Source organism: Scyliorhinus canicula, chromosome 9 (assembly GCF_902713615.1).
Source record: "Scyliorhinus canicula chromosome 9, sScyCan1.1, whole genome shotgun sequence".
Lineage (NCBI taxonomy): Eukaryota > Metazoa > Chordata > Chondrichthyes > Carcharhiniformes > Scyliorhinidae > Scyliorhinus > Scyliorhinus canicula.
The window spans coordinates 17,124,175-17,137,598 of record NC_052154.1 but is presented as its reverse complement, the minus strand read 5'-3'; the positions used below and the strand labels follow the sequence as shown (position 1 = coordinate 17,137,598).

The following is a 13,424-nucleotide window of genomic DNA, read 5'->3' as shown; positions in this document are numbered from 1 at the left end:
TTCAATGTCTTCATACACCTGCCAGTCCATTATCTCTCATAAAGTCCTATGTCTCCTCCAGCGGTCAAAATAGAACTCTTGCTTCTGATACGTAACCCCCAAGTGAGCGGGGTACAGAACCCCAGACTTCACCCCTTCTTGCAGAGGGCAGTCTTGATCTGGTTGTACCCGGCTCTCCACTTGGCCAACTCCGCTCCCAGGTCCTTATATATCCGCAGTTATCTCTCCTCCCAGTTGCACTTTTTTGTCTGCCTCGCCCACCTCAATATCTTCTCCTTGTCAAGTAAAAGCCTCACCACCCCTGCCCTCGGTGGCTCCCCCATTTCTGGCCTCCTCCTTAGCGCCCTGTGCGCTCTATCCACCTCGGGAGGACAGTCAAAGATCACTTCTTCCATCAGCTTCTCCAGCATGCTCACCATGTACTTGGAGGCCTCCTCCCCCTCAATGCCTTCAGACATATCCACGATCCGAATGATTTACCTCTTGGAGCGCTTCTCGAGATCTTCCAGCATCTCCCTCAGCCTTTTCTGGCTGCCCGTCGCCATCCCCATCCCCATCTCTGGTGAGGTCAACTGATCTTAATGCTCCCCCACTGACTCCTCCACCTTTTGGATCGCCAGGCCCTGCGTTTCCTGCCTCTGCTCCACGCGCCCGTCCGCCGCCCTATGCGGCTCCACCACTTTGGCCAGGTCCTCGAAGGCCTCCTTCCTCGGCTGCTGGAACTTGCTGTTGAGGAATCCACCAGCTGCTCCGTAGACTACTGGGCGGGCAGCGCTGCCCTCCTGCTCTCCGACATCTTCTCCTGTGTCGGACCATGAATAGTCTCTTGCTCAAGCTGCTGTCTCTTTCTGGTTGCACTGCTCATCCGATGAGCCATCAACCAGTCCCACCAGAGGAGGTTTGCATTACCTCGGCGCTCATGCACCTTCTGCCATCCAACACCATTCAATTTGGGTGGGGAAGGACCAAGGAAAATCCACTCACTCCATGTCCGCCACCAGAGGTCCCACACCTGGTTGGGGGGGGGGGGGGGGGGGGGGGTGGGGGGGGGGGTTGAATAGTGCCAGTGAAATTGTCTCCCAGCTCCTCAGTATCTCTAGGGTGGAGGAGAAAGCTAGGGTGCTGCTCAAGATTAAATGGAAGAATGGGGGAGGAGGTGAAGAGAAATATTTTACATCGCGTGGGGGGTCTGATCTGGAGCGTACTGCCTGAAAAGCTGGTGGAAGAGGATTCGGGAGTAAATTTCAGGTTCCAATACACAGTTCAAGAAGAGGGAAAATAAATGTATGCTGGGCTATTGGAGAAGGAAGAGAGGAACGAGACTAATTGATAGCTGGTTGGAAAGCACCGGCTCACATATTTTGGGCCAAATAGCCTCATATGCTGTAGCATCCAGTGGTTCTATCATCTGAAGTAATAATTAATGTTCAGCAAATATGGCCAGCCCACTGGGTAGATTCAAGTCAGCTCAAATATGCTCAACTCAGTCTGTGTATCTACCTCCCAGCTCGTCTTTATTGGGCTGAAGAGAGATGGTGGCACAGTGGTGATGTCACTGGACAAGTAATCCAGAGGCCCAGGTTCTGGGGGCACGAGTTTGCAAATTCCTCCACGGCATCTGGTGAATAAAATAAAAATATGGAATTGAAGCCACAGCAATGGTGACCATGGAAGTATCACCGAAGGTTGTTACAAACCCAACTGGTTCACTGACGTTCTTTCGGGATGGGAATCTGTCGTCCTTACAACTGCCCGGCCTACACATGACTCCAGACCTGCAGCCAAGTGGTTGACTCTGAACTGCCCTCTGCAAGCCACTCGGTGGATGGGCAACAAATGCTGTCCTTCCCAGCAATGCCCACAACCCATTAAAGGATAATTTAAAAAAAGAAGCTGTTACACCAGGAGAATTAATATTCCGGAATATTCACAGTTAGATGATTAGAATGAGGTAAAGAAGCCTTACTGAACTCAAAAGGTACTGTCGCGAGGGGGGGAATGAAAATCCTTTGTAAGGATCCTAAAAATCATGTTCTTGACACAGTGTATAATTTGGTGGATTTCTCAAAAGCGTGACTATCCTTATTGCTAATTCATATAAACTCTACCCTGCTGAATAATGTACTCAGAAAAACAACAGGAGTTCAGCAGATGTTGCCAAACTGAGAATCAATAGTGTTACAGCTCAGTGCTAATTAGTATTTTCCTTTCTGTGTTAGTTTTAACCAATTCAGGAACCTGCAGAGAAAAACATACTGGATTCTGGTTGAGTAAAGTGTGTGCGCCAGGTTACTAATCAAAAGCTTTATATCAGGCAGCACTCGATGCCCAGGTGTCTGTGGATTCCTTAAAGGTGGCTTGAATTTGACATATTAGCAGACTACTTATTCTAACACTTTAAGGATGAAATAACAACATCTGCCTGTCCTATTTTTCCATTTTCAATGTACACCGAATTTAGACGACTAGTAAGTCCCTTTATTAATTGTAAAGTCGGCGTTTGGGTGACTTGCCTCCATTCTAATACTTTTTTGGTCATCCAATAGCCATGAATAACAAGGGTTGATAATTGTCTTTTCTCTGCAGGAAATCAACGTTGGGCTGTTGACCTGGAACGCACATCCTGGTTCAGAGAGTTCTGTGCGTAGCATCTCTCGGATCGCAATTTGAACCGCTCCGAAGGATGAAACTATGGGTCTGAGGCAATCCTGCTTGGGTGGTAAGATAATCCCTTCACCCCAAAATAAAGCCGCTTCCTGCCCCTGTCTGCAGTAATGGCAGCTTAAGCCCTGCTACCTATGGCCAGGTAAACGTTATCCCAGGTGACAACACTCGCTCTGATGCTGAGCTTCTGATTCCCATTCGCTTTTTTTAAAAATGTATTTTATTACAAACATGTATCAAAACAAGTTACAGCAAGTAAACACCCCGGGAAACATGCTTCCCTACAATCAACTATACAGTCTGTACAGATTTTTCCCCGTTTTCACACTCCCCCACCCCTCAAACATGGTCACAAACATCCCCCACTTTTTCTCAAACGCCCCTGCAGAGCCCTTTAACTCATACTTGATCTTATCTAATTGCAGAAAGTCGTACAGGTCACCCAACCAAGCCGCTACCCCTGGTGGCGATGCCAACCTGCCACTCCAATAAAATTCGCCGCCGTGCACCCCCTGCCCCCATCCCCAGACCATTTGTTTATATTAACCAATTTGTTCTAATAGGGGCTTTCCCGTCACAAATTAAATATGAATGTGACAAGTTTATCCCTCCGTAACAGCACTGTGGGTACATCACGTGGACTGCAGTGGTTCAAGAAGTTGGCTGACCTCCACCTTCTCGAGGGCAATTAAGGATGGGCAACAAATGCTGGCCTAGCCAGCGCCACCCCCAATCCAAAATTAAACAAATTTAAACAAAAACAAATTCACCTATTTTCCTGCCTTTTGCTCACGTCGACTTTTGAAAAACAAAAATGGCTTTGAGACTTTGCTCTCGAATTTTCATCTACGGCATTTGATGTTGGTCAGATACCAAACAGTCACTGTTCTTTCCTAATTGAAACATGTACCAAACAGGAAATTATTTCAATTTCTTAGGTGACATACAAGGTTGTGGCGTGTTTCAGTGCAGCTGTCAACCCCCTTTGCAGTCACAGGAAATCAGTGGAATTCATTTTTTATCACTTTCAATTTGTGATTTTCTTTTAACCCCCCCCTTCTCTGTCTCTCTCTCTCTTCCAGGTTGCAGAATATGTTTACAAGGCGAATATGATAGAAGCAGCAGTTCAGTAGAGAGTGGTCTCCAAGTCCCTGCTATTATAATAACACCCCCGACACCCACCGTTCTCTCAACACCCGGAGGCTTGAAACAGGCTGACAGGGACTCGCTACTAGACGACACTCTCCCAAACAGATGTTAGCCACAAAAAAAACCCTGAGACTAATGCAAAAACCCCAAGCACTGAGATCACGTCAAGAATGTTTCTTGTTTGAAGAAGCGTTAAGAACAGATTGCACAGTCACCATCTGCCTCATTTTACTTGGTGTGTGAATGATAAACTATACACAGATTTATCTACCAGTCTGGTTCCTTTTAACTTTTAAAAATGAATTCTGATGACAATAGCAATATTGAGCTTGGATTTAAAACTTAAACATCTGCAAAAAAAAATACTGGCTGCTTTGTTTAACTGCTTTGCACAATCTCCCTTTGACTTCCCGGCCTACTCCTGGTGGGCCTTCAAGCGCCCCAAGTAAAACGCCTTTGGAAAATGTTACTTGAAACAGATAAAGTCCAAATTGTGGTTACAATTTTTGCAGTGACCCTTTTAACTAAAGAGGAATTGGGGCATCAAGCAGCACACGAGTAGTCTGAGTTCATCTCCCAAAGTACCTCGATCCAATTCCATGACACGGGCTCCGGAGATAACCAAAGATGTTTTCGATAACGCAGTGAGATGATCAGCATGCAAAGATTATCAAGGATCTGTAAAGGAAGGACCAGATGGAGTGTCATTTCATCCTGATACTGTTGATGCCTAAAGGAATATTTAATGGAGAGGCAGACAGATGGAAATTCTTAATTCACGATGACAGCCAACAGATGGCAAAAAGCATAATCTACAACTGTAAGATTCCAGCGACGTTTTCTTTTGAAAATGTCAGCCACCAAATGGATAACCGTGCCTTTCAATTCATCCTGCCTACCCATGTCTATCAGAAATGGAAGTCCGACCTCACTTTTTGCGTAAACGGGGCACTGGACTGAAGTGCCGGCGATACAAGTGTGAAGGTCTGTCGCAACCCAGCCTGGTTTGGGGGCAACATTGAAATCTGTAGAGAATGCCACTGTCTGAGTTATAACTGTTATTTTTAGGATCGCTGCATATTTAAGATTGCAAACATTGTATTTCTGAAGGTTTCTCCGAAATGTCCTTGCTTGCGAAGGCTGAACTCTTGCACAATGGCCCAGTTAGTAAAATACACTGATTAGTATGGAGCTAAATCAACCAGGAAGTTTGTCAGGTGGGAGCCCTGATCTCCTCAGAGCTACCATCACTCTCTTGGTAACACTCTTGCCTCGGAATCAAGTTCCTCTCCAGAAATTGACCTCAAAAACCTATGTTGACTGTCCAGTGCAGCGCTGAGGGAATGCTGCATAGTGAGAGGTGCTGTCTTTAGGATAAGATGTCAATCCAAGGCCTGATCTGCCCTCTCAGGTGGAAGTAAAAATCCCAGGGCACTGTTTTGCAGAAGACCAGGGAAGTTAACCCCGTGTTCTGGCCAATGTTAACCCATCAATCACTATCACTAATAAAAGAAAAATGGATTGTCTCCCATTATCGCATTGCCATTCTGTGTACACCATGGCCGATATGTTTCCTACCATTACACTTCAAATGACTTAACTGTTTGGGCTGTCAAATGCTCATGAACGGCCATATGTAAATGCAAGTCTTTTTTTATGTTATAATTGACATCAGTGCCTCTCAATTAACCATATAAACCCTACAGTGCAGAAGGAGGCCATTTGGCCCATCAAGTCTGCACCGACCTTCGGAAACAGCACCCTACCTAGGCCCTCTCCCCCACCCTATCTCTGTAACCCAAACTAACCTGAAACCTTTTGGATATTGAGGTGTAATTTAGCATGGCCAATCCATCGAGCCTGCATATCTTTGGCCTGTGGAAGGAAACGGCGCACCCGGAGGAAACCCACGCAGACATGGGGAGAACATACAGTCACCCAAGGCCAGAATAGAAGCCGGGTCCGGTTAAAAAGGGGAAGAAAATCAGCCAGTGCTCCCGATCACTGTCCTGTGACTGGTAGTGGAGGAGAATGCGCATGGGGCAAGGGTGGGATCTGATTCAACGGAGACGCCCAACATGACCGAATTGCCAGTCACTTCCCAGACTTGAGCATAAAGATTGTCCGTTTGGGTGAGGTACTGTATGGAGATAATTGCCAATGGTACCATAGCTCAGCAAGCAGTCATCACAATTTAAAGTGACTGAGAGAGATTAAAAGGATATTCTACCCATTCATAAGTAAATGGTGGCTCATCTAGTCTTCACTTTCTAGAGTAGCTAGAGTTCACACCTTACTTTGATTTTGAAGCAATTTCTGTTTCGTATGTAATTTGACTCATAAGAATGAGTGTTATTGGTATTTTCCTAATGAAATGGCTTCACATTGCTGCGATGCGTACAATCCTTGTGGAGGCTAATTTCTGTTTTCACGGCGATTACCCCTTTCATCGTGCTGTGTGGCACTGCCACCATGCCATGAGGGGTAGATTTTGTACCAATCCAGCATTTCGAAACTGGGCATCCATGAGGTACTGTGGGCCATCAGTGGCAGCAGCAGAATTGTATTCAACCACACTCTGTAACATGGCCCAGCATATCCCCCACTCTACCATTGCCATCACGTTCTGGTTCAGAAAACAGTGCAAGGGGGCAGGTGAGGAGCAGCATGCGGGATACCTAAAAATGAGGTGTCAACACAAGACTACTTTCATTCCATGCAGCAGAAGCAGATTGCAATAGGCAGAGTTAAAGCGATCCCACAACCAACAGATCAGATGTAAGCTCTGCAGCCTTGCCACATCCAGTCGTGAATAGTTGTGAATGATTAAACAGCTAACTGGAAGAGGAGGCTATGCAAATATCCTCATCCTCAATGCTGGGGGAGCCTAGCACGTCAGTGCAAAAGATAAGGCTGAACCATTTGCAACAATCTTGATCCATAAGGGCCTCATGAATGATCCATCTCATCGTTTCACAGATGCACGTTATCAGCCAACTCAATTCACTCCACGTGACACCAAGGAATAGCTGATGGCACGATACAGCAAAGGCCATGGGCCTAAACAACATTTCGGCAATAGTACTGAAGACTTGTTCTCCAGAACATGCCGTGCCCCTACCAAGATGTTCCAGTACAGATCCAACACTGGCATCTACCCAGCAATGTGGAAGATTGCCCAGGTATGTCCTGCCCACAAAAAGCATAACAAATTCAAACCAACCAATTACCGCCCCACCAGAATACTCTTAATCATCTGTAATGTGATGGAATGCTTCATCAACAGTGCTACTAGGTGGCCCTTACTCAGCATTAACCTGCCCACTGACACTCCATTTGGGGTTGCGCCAAACCATTTAGCTCCTGACCTCGTTACAGCATTGGTTCAAAAATGGACAATAGAGCTGAGTTCAAAGTGAGATGAGAGTGATTGCCGTTTACATCAACGCAACGTTTGATCGAGAATGGCATTAAGGAACCCTTGCAAAATTGGAGTCAATGAGAATCGGGGGGGGGGAACTCTCCACTGGTTGAGTCATGCCTGGCATAATGGAAGATCGTTAGAGCTGTTGGGGGTCAATCATCTCAGTTCTGGGACACCACTGCAGGAGATCCTCAGGGTAGTGTCATAAGGCCAACCATTTTCAGCTGCATGACCTTCCTTCCGCTATAAGGCCAGACGTGGGGATGGTGTTCACTGGTGATTGCACAGTATTCAGTACCATTCATGACTCTCAGATACTGAGCAACCTGTGACCATTTTCAGCTTTGGGTTGTTAGTGGCAAGTAACATTCACGCCACACAAGTGCCAGGCAATGACGATCTCCAACGAGATTTATCCAATTCCTTTGATGTTCAATGATATTGCCATCCTGCTGAATCCTCCACTGTTAACATCCTGGGGATTGCCAACAACCAGATACTGAAATAGACCAGTCATATAAATACTGTGGTTACAAGATCAGGTTAGAGGCTGGGAATTCTGCAATGAGTAACTCATTTCCTGACTCCCCAAAGCCTCTCTACCATCTACAAGGCCCACGTCAGGAGTGTGGTGGAAAACTCTTGCCTGGATGAATATAATTCCAACAACACTCAAAAAACTTGATACCACAATCAAGGACACAGAATAGTAGCAGCCCATCCACTGTTTTAAATCTTCACTCTCTCCTTTACTCCTCCACTGATGCACAGTGTCAGCAGTGTGTACCATCTGTATGCGGTGCACTGCAGCGACTCACCAAAGCTCCTTTAACAGCACTTTCCAAACCCGAGACCTCGGACAGGAGCAGCATATGCATAGGAGCACCACATTTTCCCTTCTGAGCCACACACCATCGTGACTTGGAAATATATCGCCATTTTGTCACTGTCACTGGGTCAAAATCCTAGAACTCCCGCCCTGACAGCACTGTGGGTGTACCTACACCTCATGGACTACAGTAATTCACGGTTATACCTCACCTCCACTTTCTTAAGGGCAATTAAGGACAGCACCACCCACATCCCATGAAAGAATGTAAAAAAAGCTACAGTATAGCAATAACGGCCTCAATGAACATACTGTGCCACGTAACGCTATGTCACATCCTGTGCAAATATGCATGTTTTCCAAGGAGGTGTCATTGAACAACGTGGAAATGTTGTGGTTGAACTACACAGTTTCACATTGTCCTTTCGTGTTGCCATGATATTGAAGCCAGCATCAAATCGGTTCACAAAGAGGTCATCTAGGTGTCTCAGTAGGTGCACATGATGGTTGGTGAGACCGTGAGTCACACAGGTCAGCAAAGTCCCAAATCCGTGCTGCACTAGCCATTGACTCCTGCTGGATATGGAGCATGTGAGTGGAGAGGAGTAGATTAAACTGTGATACCTTCTACAGTTAAGTCAGTAGTTTAGGCTGACACATGGAGAACATCCACTCAAGTGGACAATCACTCATGGTACATTAGGAAGAGCCAGCACTTTAAGGAGAAAAGGACACAAAAGGGGATTGAGTTCTTTAAACCAAGTCTATGACACAATGCCATAAATGCAGCACGCTATCCAATAGGTATACATTTCCTTTATTGGGCCTCACAAGGGAATGATATTCGTAAACTGTATAATTAAACGGTGCACTTTTCAATGTTTCTCGTAAGCAGTTCATTTCCTGATACCAATGACCTGACATTACAGTTTTCAGTGTTTATAATGATAGATACCGTCAGTGTTGTCACAATGCAACAGCCCATGTGTAAATGCTACCTTAATTAACCCTAGGTTGGAAGAATAACCAGCTGTGTGTTCTCTGCAGTCATCCTCAGCACGCAACACATCAGCTCTCTCCCTGTTACTGGAAAATTACAGAAACTAAAATGCATTGCATTGAAAATGAAATGAAAATCGCTTATTGTCACAAGTAGGCTTCAAATGAAGTTACTGTGAAATGCCCCGAGTCGCCACATTCCGGCGCCTGTTCGGGGAGGCTGTTACGGGAATTGAACCGTGCTGCTGGCCTGCCTTGGTCTACTTTAAAAGCCAGCTATTTAGCCCTGTGCTAAACCAGCCCCTGTCTCTCTTCAAGTAAGCAAGAATCAAATAAATTAAGAGGCAACTTTTCCCCCTCTCATTTAATCTGTTAATCTGATTTGTTCATGTACATTTGTTTTTGCCTTATCTAATGATTGATAGAATGCTATATTTTAAACTGCCAGGGACCAGATAGGGAACTTGTTGATTTTGTTGGCCTGTACTGAACTACCCCATCTCACGTTGGTCCCAATGTGGGCGGCACGGTAGCACAGTAGGTAACACTGTTGCCTTCAAGGTCCCAGGTTCGATTCCCAGCTTGGGTCACTGTCTGTGTGGCGTCTGAAAGTTCTCTCCGTGCCTGTGTGGGTTTTCTCCGGGTGCTCCAGTTTCCTCCCACAAGTCCTGAAAGACATGCTTGTTGGGTGAATTGGACATTCTTAATTCTCCCTCAGTGTACCCGAACAGGCACCGGAACGTGGCGACTCGGGGCTTTTCACAGTAACTTCATTGCAGTGTTAATATAAGCCTACTTGTGACAATAAAGATTATTATTATTATGTCCTTGTATCAGGGAAGAAAGGGGGTAGGTTGAGTGGGTGGGGGAAGATAATCAGCCATGGTTTCCACTCTTACTGGTTGGATCTTGAGGGAAGCTATACATCGGTGTTGGTCAGACAAAGCATAATCGGGCTCAGCTCTGAAGCTCAAATTTCTAACTGCATTCAACACTCGGCTTCCCACAGGAAAGTTGACGTAGGAGCATGGGAGCAGGAGTAGACCATTTTCCCCATCGAGCCCGTTTCAAAATTCATAGCTCATCTTCTGCCTCAACTCCACTTTCCCGCCCACTCCCCCATCTGTTTTTTTTTTAAAGCATATCTTCATGCATACACTTTTTCCTCTTTGGGGAATAGTGGGGGAGTGGAGGAAGGATTCCCGAGCTGATTATCAGCCCATTGATCTGTGTTATGTGGCCAACAAGTTCCGCCATTTGACTCGAACCCAGAGTTTCTGGCCCAGAGGTGGGGACACTACAACTGTGCCGCAAGACCTCCCCTGCAGCCATTGATTCCCTAAAATCTGTCTATCCTAGCCTTGAATATATTCAACAATGGTTCATCCCCACCCCTCTGGGTTAGAGAATCCCAAAATCTCTCAACCCTTGAGTGAAGAGATTTGTCCTCCTCTCAGTCCAAAACAATCGGTCGCTTATCCTGTGACTGCATCTCGTTATTTTCCAGATACACTAAACCGAGGCAATAACCCTTCAGTTTCCACCCTGTCAAGCCCCTTCTCGCCACTTCGATGGAGATTTTAATGCCCATGGATCCATGCTGCAGCAGGAATCAGCAACGGCATTAAGTTGGGGAGCAAAAGCAGTCTTAGAAAAAAATCCTACATGTCCTGCTACTTTCAAGGATCTGTGGGCAAACGCTCCAATGTCCCTCGGTTCCTCCACAGTCCGCAGTATCCCACCGTTTATTGTGTACTTCCTTGCCTTCTTTACCCTCCCCAAGTACATTATTTCTTACTTTTCAAGAGAGAATTCTCTTTGCCACTTTTCTGCCCAGCTGAGCAATCCATGATACCTTCCTGCAGTTGACAGCTCTCTCCCCTCACTTTCAGCCTCACAGCCAATTTTTGTATCGCCTACATTTAAATCTAAACCATTGCTATATATATAAACAAGATTTATTTACAGTCTCAATGCATTTCATGAACCCGATGAGTGTAACAATTGCCTGAACATCACTCATTGGTTATTTGAAGAGAATCATTTTAACTCATACATCCTCTAAACCACCTATAGTAAGTAATTTTAGGCAGAAATGAAAATAGGCCACCGGGCCCTCTGCCAAACCCTTTTATTTACACTTTCTGTTTGACGATATTGGGTGAGAATTACCTCAAAGTTGCTGCTGTAACTTTACCGGAAGAGCAGCGTTCATGTGTGGAAAACAGAATTTTCCCTTCACTTCTGCTGAAGTTATCTGGGCAGAGTGGGAACAGCTCCAAGAAAAGGTCTGCCCATTCTTTTTTCCTTAACAGGCCACGGTCAATTAGGTCATTAATCTTGGGAGTACTTCTGTATGGGCGCAGCTGCACTTCAGGTGCATAAAATGCTTCTAAAGTTAACCTTAGTTTTCTTTGAGCCAAATGTGTAATTGCTTTCTGGAAAAAATAAATAAATAAGTTTTATTTTCTACAAATGTAGCCTCCAGCATTTTTATTTTTGGAGCATGGTACCCGTGTTATAGCACAACCCTTTGGGAGTTTTGCAGTTGGTCACAATAACTAATGCTTTTCAATATCTTGGATAAAATATAACCCTGTAACCACGTGGGAGTAGATTTCTTCTGTTTGTAATCCATACTAGAATTACAAATACAAGCAGTGAGATAATTTGGGAGCAAATGGAGGAGCAAATCTTTTATTTTTATAAATTTAGAGTACCCAAACTTTTATTTCCAATTAAGGGGCAATTTAGCGTGGCCAATCCACGTGGCCTGCACATCTTTGGGTTGTGGGGGCAAAACCCACGCAAACACGGAGAGAATGTGCAAACTCCGCACGGACAGTGACCCAGAGCCGGGATCGAACCTGGGACCTCGGCGCCGGAGGAGCAAATCTTTAATGTTCTAATCATGAAGGTGGGACTCTTTTTAAGTGGTGTTTTTAATACATTTTGATGAGAAAATGGCAGTATAACTAGCGTCCATAATCTTAAACATGAGTGCAGTACAGCTGAAGGGTGGGAGACATCTTCAAACAGACAAGTTCAGATGGGTTGGAGCTCATGCCTGCCTGTGCAAAGTGCTTGGATCTCCCGTGAACTTTCACTTGGAATCTTTATGACATGCTGCCTAATGTTACAGGATAGTTGTCAGGAAACAGAAACTGTGCAGCTGGAGAGAGGCAAGTGGCCATGGAGCTCCATTATTAAAGTAATTCAGTGCCAGTCAGGTTGAATTCTATCTACAACGTAACAATACCATTCAATTCCGACAACTTGATTTCTTATTGTGCACTTTAATGTCATAAAATGTTGCAATTCACTTCATAGGAGCTCTGATCACATCACCAGAAAAGCTGACACTGAACCAAAGAAGGAGACATATGGATGGCTGACCAAAGAACTTGAGGTCCAGCCAAGGGGTACAGCTTCTGAGCATCTTTCCCATTTATTCTTCATGGGGTGATATATATTTCAGTGAGGTCGCCCCCTCATTCTTCTAAAACTCAGACAGTACAGCTCCAGTTTTCTCAATCTCTTCTCGTAGGGCAACTCCCAGGAATCAGTCTAGTGATTTTTTTTTTTGTTTATTAAAGGGAATATTCTTCCTTCGCTACAAAGACTAGAATAGGGACTTGGTTGTCTCACCCAAACCCTCTGCAGTTGCAGAGATTTTAAAGAGCATCTTAAAGGCAGCACAGTGGTTAGCACTGCTGCCTCACAGCACCTTGTTCGATTCCGACCTCGGGTGACTGTGTGGGTTTCCTCCAGGTGCTCCGGTTTCCTCCCACGGTCCAAGGAAGTGCAGGTTAGGTGGAATTGCCATGCTAAGTTGTCCCTTAGTGTCCATTAATGTGTCGGTTAGGGGAGGTGGGCCTGGGTGGAGTGCTCTTTCAGGGGGATGGTGCAGACTTGATGGGCTGAATTGCCTCCTTCTCCACTGTAGGGATTCTATAGTTCCAGGAGAAGGAGATGGGGCATGATTTAGGGGGTTATTTATTAAGGACATTCGAATAAGACAGTTCAAAATCACGATGAGGCAGAATTAACATAACTTTATGAAAGGGATGATGTGGAGATGCCGGCGTTGGACTGGGGTGAGCACAGTAAGAAGTCTCACAACACCAGATTAAAGTCCAACAGGTTTATTTGGAATGCTTCTGATGAAAGAGCTTGACTCTGAAAGCTAGTGATTCCAAATAAATCTGTTGGACTTTAACCCGGTGTTGTAAGACTTCTTATTATGAAAGGAAAGCCACATTTGACAAATCTTTCAGTTATACAGTATGAGGATGTAATCAACAAGGTAGATGTAATACCTTGAATACCTACATGAAAGTTGCAAAATTAAAGGTTATT

General features: G+C 45.2%; 1 long non-coding RNA gene across 1 annotated transcript in view; it reads left to right on the top strand.

Moving 5' to 3' along the window:
- The window catches only part of LOC119971120, a 42,254-nt gene extending 34,739 nt beyond the window's left edge, over nt 1-7,515 (top strand). The window contains exons 2-3 of the long non-coding RNA XR_005461747.1: nt 2,587-2,719; nt 3,747-7,515. This is a non-coding gene — a long non-coding RNA (uncharacterized LOC119971120). The remainder of the gene's footprint in view (nt 1-2,586; nt 2,720-3,746) is intronic.
- Nucleotides 7,516-13,424: the final 5,909 nt, after the last annotated feature.